General features: G+C 41.8%; 1 pseudogene; it reads right to left on the reverse strand.

Annotated features, from left to right (window-relative positions):
* Window positions 1-6520, reverse strand: part of LOC119283788 — an 11057-nt pseudogene extending 4537 nt beyond the window's left edge.
* Window positions 6521-7549: the final 1029 nt, after the last annotated feature.

Raw genomic sequence — 7549 nt, forward strand, 5'->3', positions numbered from 1 at the left:
GGGTTGGAACTTGCAATTAATTAGCTGCACGGATTTGCTTACCTTTGATTTTATTTTTTCTTGAGTCTTGACATCGACGCACATCCTCGTACTGCCGCAATTAATTACTCAGTATCAGTTTTACTAGCATGAAGAGTAAGACTACCCATAATGGGAGTAACATAGGTAGTAACATCACACATATCTAGATAAAATAGATGATGTGGCAAGTAATAAATGAAGAAAGAGAGAAAAGTGGTAACATAGCTAGTTACTAGTAGTAGTAGTAACATCACACATATCAAAGCAAGATGTGTCTATAGCCTAATAAATGAAGGGTTACATGTTACCACACATATGTTACTCCCCACTATAGAGATAGTAACATAGACTAGTAACATGTCGATGTTACTACTCTATGTTACTACCCATTGTGGCTAGTCTAAGCAACTATTCCGCTAGGATTAAGACCATGGATTAAAAATATATATGATTTAAATTGTTTTATGTTTACAAATCCAAATTCTCATGTTTTTGTGAGGATGAAACCACGATTGATTAGTATAGAGAGGAAAAAATTGCACACAATACCTCTTGAGGGTGAAGCAGTGACTTGTTGACGTGAAGACTTGATATTAAAGCTTGTAGAAGGAGCTGTTTGGCAGGACCACATGATAGGTTTGCCCTGTCATATCAATTTCCAAAATCTCCACCTAATATTCTGTTTGCTTTTTCTGCACATATGTAAACCACAAATCCATAGATATCCATAGTGACTATTCAATGCTCTTACTTGACCGTAGAGGCCCCGACGATGATGCATTGAGTGCAACTGCACAATTTGCTCGTAGAGCCACATCACTTTGCGCAAGAGAAAAAACGTCATCGTCCCTTTTAAATAGAGAATCCTGTTGCAAAAATAAATAAATCTTGGAACTCCAAAAAGTCGCATAATGGAGTTGCAGAGTCTCCCCGCAAAAACAAAAAGAGTCGCAAAGTCACATCACTTTTTCACAGTGAAGTTCCTATGAAATATATTGGCGGCGCCTTTTGGTGCAAAGAGTAGATCTTAAATGCGCAAAATTATGTAGAAACCTATGTGTGTCATGTGTTTATTGGTAGCCTTGCCGTGCTTAACCTTATTTTTGGAGGCTTTGCTTAGGTCTACTTCACTTGCATGCACATTTGTAGGCCTCAACATTCCTTTAATCAGGAATTAAAACCTCGTGTTACATGTATGCATTATAAAAAATACAATTGTATATCTTTTCAAGTACGCATGCTCTCACGGGAAACATGGCGACTAGATTTCCTCCTTAGAGTTGCCACCGCCACTGGTTCCCCTCACCTCCAGGTTCCTTCCAACGCCAGCGAGGTGGGGGGAACCCCGGTCTGGGATATCTATACATTCTATGGTCTCCCTATCTTTAGTTAGGGTTAATTATATGAGTCTAGCCAGCGATGGTGAGGCAATGATGCCATCAGCAGCGAGGAATCAGTCCCGTCATGTCCTTTTTCTGGCGATGGTATTTGGCAGGCAGAGGGCATGTGGAGCTTCAGTTAGGGCCAGATATTGATCCTCGTTCATGTCTTCATTTTGTATAGGTGATCGGCGGCGCCCTACGGATGACGAACACAAACTCTAATACCTCACATAGAGAAAAACTAAATAAGAACCAAGAGAGATGATGCCAAGGATGCAAAGATTTGAGCTCTTTGCGAATGATACGATTAAGCTACTCACTCGAGAGCCCTCCTTGATAGTACGATAATTGATCCTATAACACAGTCTCACAACTAACACCATGAGACCGATAAAATCGAAAACATTTCAAGGACATACATTTGCCGTGCGCATATTCCACTTGAGCTAGATGTTGACGATCTTGTCCTCCTCAAGTTAGACCACCTTTCATGATTGCGCTGGCTCGATGAAGATTAATGAATTGCTCCCCCATACTCCACTATGGTTGATCCTCTCTTAGGCACATCTTCACATGTCCATTATCACGAGAATGGATGGTAAGCTTCAAGCATGTGATGCTCCACTTGAACTTGCACAACACGACCTCTATGATGATCACCACTTGATGTCATCCTCCATGGGTCATATGAGATCTTCCTATTGACACATGCCTATGGAAACATACCTAACCCCATAAAGAAACATCACACAAATCATGAGTTAGTACACAAAGCGTAATGGACAATGCTTACCATACCATGGGGTCACTTGATCCCACTCGGTACATCTTCTATGCTTTATGTGTTGGTCAACTTGAATCCACTTTTTGTACTTAGTCTTGATCAACCTTGTATCATATCTCTTCATAAACATGATGTCTTGCAGGTAAACATGATTGTTCACACAATCTTCTTCTTCAACACATGCTTGCAATAGGCTCAACTCTCACATGACCAATCTTTGGTAACTCCTCGAATAGCACCTTGGTCAACACATAATATTCTTCTTATAACCTTGAAACCAACAAATGGTCTTCAAGCAATGCCTATGGTCAAACCCTTCAAATATAACTCAAGGCAACTATTAGTCCATAGGAATTGTCATCAATTACCAATACCATACATGGGGGCACCTTTGCTCTTTCACTTTGTCTACTAGGTGCAATGGCTTCTATTGCTGTACACCATATCCTAGAAAGAAAGAATTTACAGGCTCAATGATGCATAGTTATACGTGTTGTTGAGCGGTTCGGCTTGTAGCCAGATGTGAAGGTTCTACGAAATAAAGGAATTATAGTAGGTATGTGTTGCTATGTTTTTTTATAAAAAGTGGATCATTTTATTGACTCGGAATAAAACATCAATTCGATACAAACACGATGAGCACACACCTCGCCTCTTCATAACTAGGATGCACACAACCAATACCAGTGCACACACACAAGGAATCAAGCTGAAAACCAAAGTCGTACAAGAACTAAGCTATGCCTAGGCGGATGAAAAAGAAAAGAACTTTGCAGCGATCAAAACAACTATCGATGAACTATAACAGTGACCGTCCGCACCAACCATCTTTTGACATCTCAAGGACAATAAGACATGTTCTCCACTAGCAATGCCTCCAGGAAGGGAACGATGTTCAAGTGCTACCATCACCGGATCAAACTACTAAAGATCAGACCTTAAGTTTGCACCCAGAAGATTAAATCTGAGCAAATCCAAGACTTGCCTTCAACAAGGTAACAACGCAAAAGCACTGCCATTGCAAGGTATAACAAACTAGGATCAGACCTGGTGGTTGCACCCTAGATCCTGAGACTGGGCACTCAAGAAGCAGCACCAAATCTAAGTCATTGTGTGCTATCACTACCACTTTCTGTGATTCTATCAGCTATATGTATATCATAGTCTTGAGGTGAAATGCCACACAATTGATGAAGAACATGCCCACAAGTAGGCCTTCAAGCCACATACAGATATGAGAGAAGCTACATAGGGCTATGACGCATATATGCACCCAGATTTAGGAAAAACTTCGGTCAGCAAGTGCACCACCATAGCTTAACTCATGTACCCACGTAGTTGATAATACAATTGCCATAGAAGTACATGCAGTTTGGGGGAAAAAGACAACCGAAGCTCAGGCCCCATAAGAACCTCAACCAATTTCAAGCTCAGCTCCGCGCTATAGATATTAAGGCATTGATCAAACAATGTTTGTTTATATACACTCATGTCACGCACGTTGTGTATACAGTTTCTGTTTGTGTTACAACAAACATCGATGATCTTCCTCCTCATTCACAAATGAGCATCTTGCTAGCCAGGGATGCTTGAGAAGTTCCATTGCGCATACATGTTATTTATGCAATTCCAGCTGTATTTTTGGATGACTTCCACACATTTCTTCCTTTTCGTTGACTGTTGACTGATGTGCTTGCTAGGCATGGACGCTTTGGCAGTTACATCATGCATGCATGTTGCATACACACTTCCAGTTGTGTTACAAACATCAATGATTTTCACACATTTCTTCCTCTGCGTTGTCAAGTGTGCATCTTTCAAGGCATGGATGCTTCGGCAATTTCATCATGCTATGCACCTGGAGCTGAGACGAACATCTTATTATAGAAAAGCATGTTTGTAATTTGGTTTTCTTGTTTCATGTTTCTTTAACTCAGTGTGTACTAGTAATAGAAAAGGTAGATTCTAAACTTTTAGAATCTAGTCGTACATCCCAACGCTTTTCCTGCAGTAGGGAAAAGCCTAGCAGTAGCACGGGTCAAATGCCTTGCAGTAGCGCGGGCACCTGCGCTACTAGTAAGACGCTATAGCTAACTTGTAGGAGTAGCGTTGTTTGTTCCATGCTAGTGCTATACCTACTTAGCAGTAGCGCTGTCCAGACCAATGCTACTGCTAAGTGGCTTACCAATAGCATTTTCCTGTCCAGCGCTGCTGCTAATTAGCTGTAGCGCTTGTTTACGGTGCTGCTGCTTCCTGCTAAAGAGCGCTACTACTATATTTTCACATTTTTTGCTACATATTTGCGATGTTTTTGTACAGGTTTTATACAGTATTCTAATCATATCATAAACATGCAATATGCTCATCATATCATACACATAATAATCTCATCATATCATCGAACACAAATCATGTCATCACATCATAATCACGATATAGCGATACAAGTTAACTGACATGTCTCATCATACATAATGTAGTACTTCTTGATGCGCCAGTTCGGATCCCTCTCTCGCACTAGCGTGAACCTAAACTAACTATTTTCCCCTTCAGCTCTGCTATCAAACCCTCTCTGGCTGCGCTCGGAAACCAGTACACCTAGGTCTAACACTTAGGCCACTCGTCGTATACTCTTGGAACCTTCCCTGCACACATGGTGTAGAACTTCTTCACCATCGATGATCTATGTACCTGCATCGTCACATGATTCGATAATATGCAACATAATATATAGTTGAGCAACAGAAAGAGACAGAGCTAGCAAAAATAGAAGCAACATATCATAAACATGAATAACAAAGTTCATCATACCCAAACTGGCCTAACTAGAGTGATCTATGCTAGTTGACGAGGACGGTTTAATTACATCACAAAGTTCGTCGTGCATAAATTCAAAGTTTTGTCATAGAGAAAGTAGTGACTAAACGGACACATTATCATATATTGTCAATCACTCCAACATGTCGTGCCAACCATCCAAATCAGGGAGGAAGCCCACGAGCGAAGTGAAAGGCTTTAGGTTGAGACGCTGAGCGGCTACGCGTGTTCGGACGTCTTTGCGCGACATTTGCCCTTCTTCGTAGAACATCCCTATTTTTTCGAGGACCTCCTTCCTGATGATTTGAGCAAGTTCACGCTGGATGTGATAGAACTCAGCTCGGAGTCGATAATCCGGGGCATTTCCTAGATTCTTATCGCCGGATCTAGGTGACATGCGAAGGTTCTGGTGATCCCGTCTGTACTCCTGCATGTAGTGGAGGACATAGAATCCATCACTGAGAGTTTCTCTTAGTTGCTGGATGCAACAGAAGTCGTTCTCATGGCCGAAGCAGGGTGCACGGTTCCTTGTCTTCTTGACCGTGATCTCTCCACCCCGGTGGCTGTATCTTAAGATAGCACTATCGAGAACATACTTGATGTGGGTGTAATCCTTTTTCTTCATGTTCTTTGACGAGTCCAAGTAAAAAACGTGGGAGAATCGGGGGTAAAGGATGATGAGGACGGTGCGCCCGTCGCTGCGCAAAATAAGTACACCTCAAATTAGCCTCCACGCGTGCAAATGAATGATTGAAATCAAAGGAAGGATATCCGGGATGACTTACATGGGATGATAAGGCAGGAGAATCGTCTCCTTGTCCTTATTGCCGACCATGAAATCGGCGATATAGTTCCTCGCGTATTCATGGTGCTCTTGGCAGACTGCCAAGAAGTCCTCGTGCATGAAGTACGGGTCAGCGACATAGATATAAGGTATTTTCTCAATCCTGATGATGTAGTCCGTGTACAAGGAAAAAAGGCGGACAAACGTAAAATCCAGCTTTTTCAAGTGAAACATGTCGAAGATGTAATCGAACCGAAGGAACAACTTTTTCGCGGGGAATGTGTCGACGTACAACCTTTGCTGTAGCACATTAACCGCGTGGAGTGGGCATCCTAGAATTATCGAGGCGATCAGGCTTTTCTCTCTCTGCAACACATCATCATGAAGTCTCCTTAGATTGTCGTATATGTCCTCTACCGCTGCCTTAGGTAGGATCGGATCACCCAAGATATGGTATTTCGCAGAACCTATGATAGGTATACGGTCTTCAACCCAAGGCTGCGGAGGCGGTTGGCTCATACAAGCAGCTTTGCCTTTCTTCTGTCTCTTCCTATGCTTCTTTGCTACTGGAAGTGAGCCTATCATGCGTTCATCCTCCGGCAATTCTGGCACCAACTCATCACGCTCAAACCTTGAGTACTCATACTGTTGAGCCATCAATCCTCCGTCGTCATAGGCGCCGATATTGAGATACTGTAGAGGGTCATCATCCTCGTCGATGGCATCATGCATTGCTTCTTCGACAGCGGCGACGTTATCAGCCACTAATGGAGCCTCTTCCTCACGACGTCCGCTATTGATGTCGCTTGAACTACGTCGATATTTCCCCAAAGAGGAAGGGATGATGCAACACAGCTACGGTAGGTATGTCCCTCAGTGATGAAACCAAGGTTATCGAACCAGTAGGATAACCAAGCAACACTATGTAAATGGTACCTGCACACCAAGAACAAATACTTGCAACCCGACGCGTAAGAGGGGTTGTCAATCCCTCCCGGTTAAAAGGATAGATTGGTTTGTAGGATTTTGGATAAATAGATCTCGCAATAAAACAAAATAAAATAAATAAAGAAAAAGTGCAGCAAGGTATTTTTGGGTTTTTGGAATAATAGATCTGAAAATAAAAGTGAATAAAAATAGATCTCAAAGGCAAATATGATAAAGAATAGACCCGGGGGCTATAGATTTCACTAGTTGCTTCTCTCGAGAAAAATAGCATATGGTGGGTAAATAAATTACTGTTGGGCAATTGATAGAAGTTCAAATAATTATGACGATATCCAGGCAATGATCATTATATAGGCATCACATCCAAGATTAGTAGACCGACTCCTGCTGGCATCTACTACTATTACTCCACACATCGACCGCTATCCAGCATGCATCTAGTGTATTAAGTTCATAGAGAAATGAAGAAATGCAATAAGAACGATGAAATGATGTAGACAAGATCTATTCATGTAGGAATAGACCACATCTTGTTATCCTTAATGGCAACGATCAATACGTGTCTTGCTGCCCTTCTGTCACTGGGAAAGAACACCGCACGACCGAACCCATCACAATGCACCTCTTCCCATGGCAAGAAAAATCGATCTAGTCGGCCTAACTAAAGCAAAGATTCAGAGAAGAAATATGAGGCTATAAGTAATCATGCATATAAGAGATCAAAAGAAGACTCAAATAACTTTCATGGATAAAATAGATCTAATCATAAACTCAAAGTTCATCGGATCCCAACAAACACACCGCAAAAAGATT

Source organism: Triticum dicoccoides, chromosome 4A (genome assembly GCF_002162155.2).
Source record: "Triticum dicoccoides isolate Atlit2015 ecotype Zavitan chromosome 4A, WEW_v2.0, whole genome shotgun sequence".
In the NCBI taxonomy this organism is placed as follows: Eukaryota; Viridiplantae; Streptophyta; class Magnoliopsida; order Poales; family Poaceae; genus Triticum; species Triticum dicoccoides.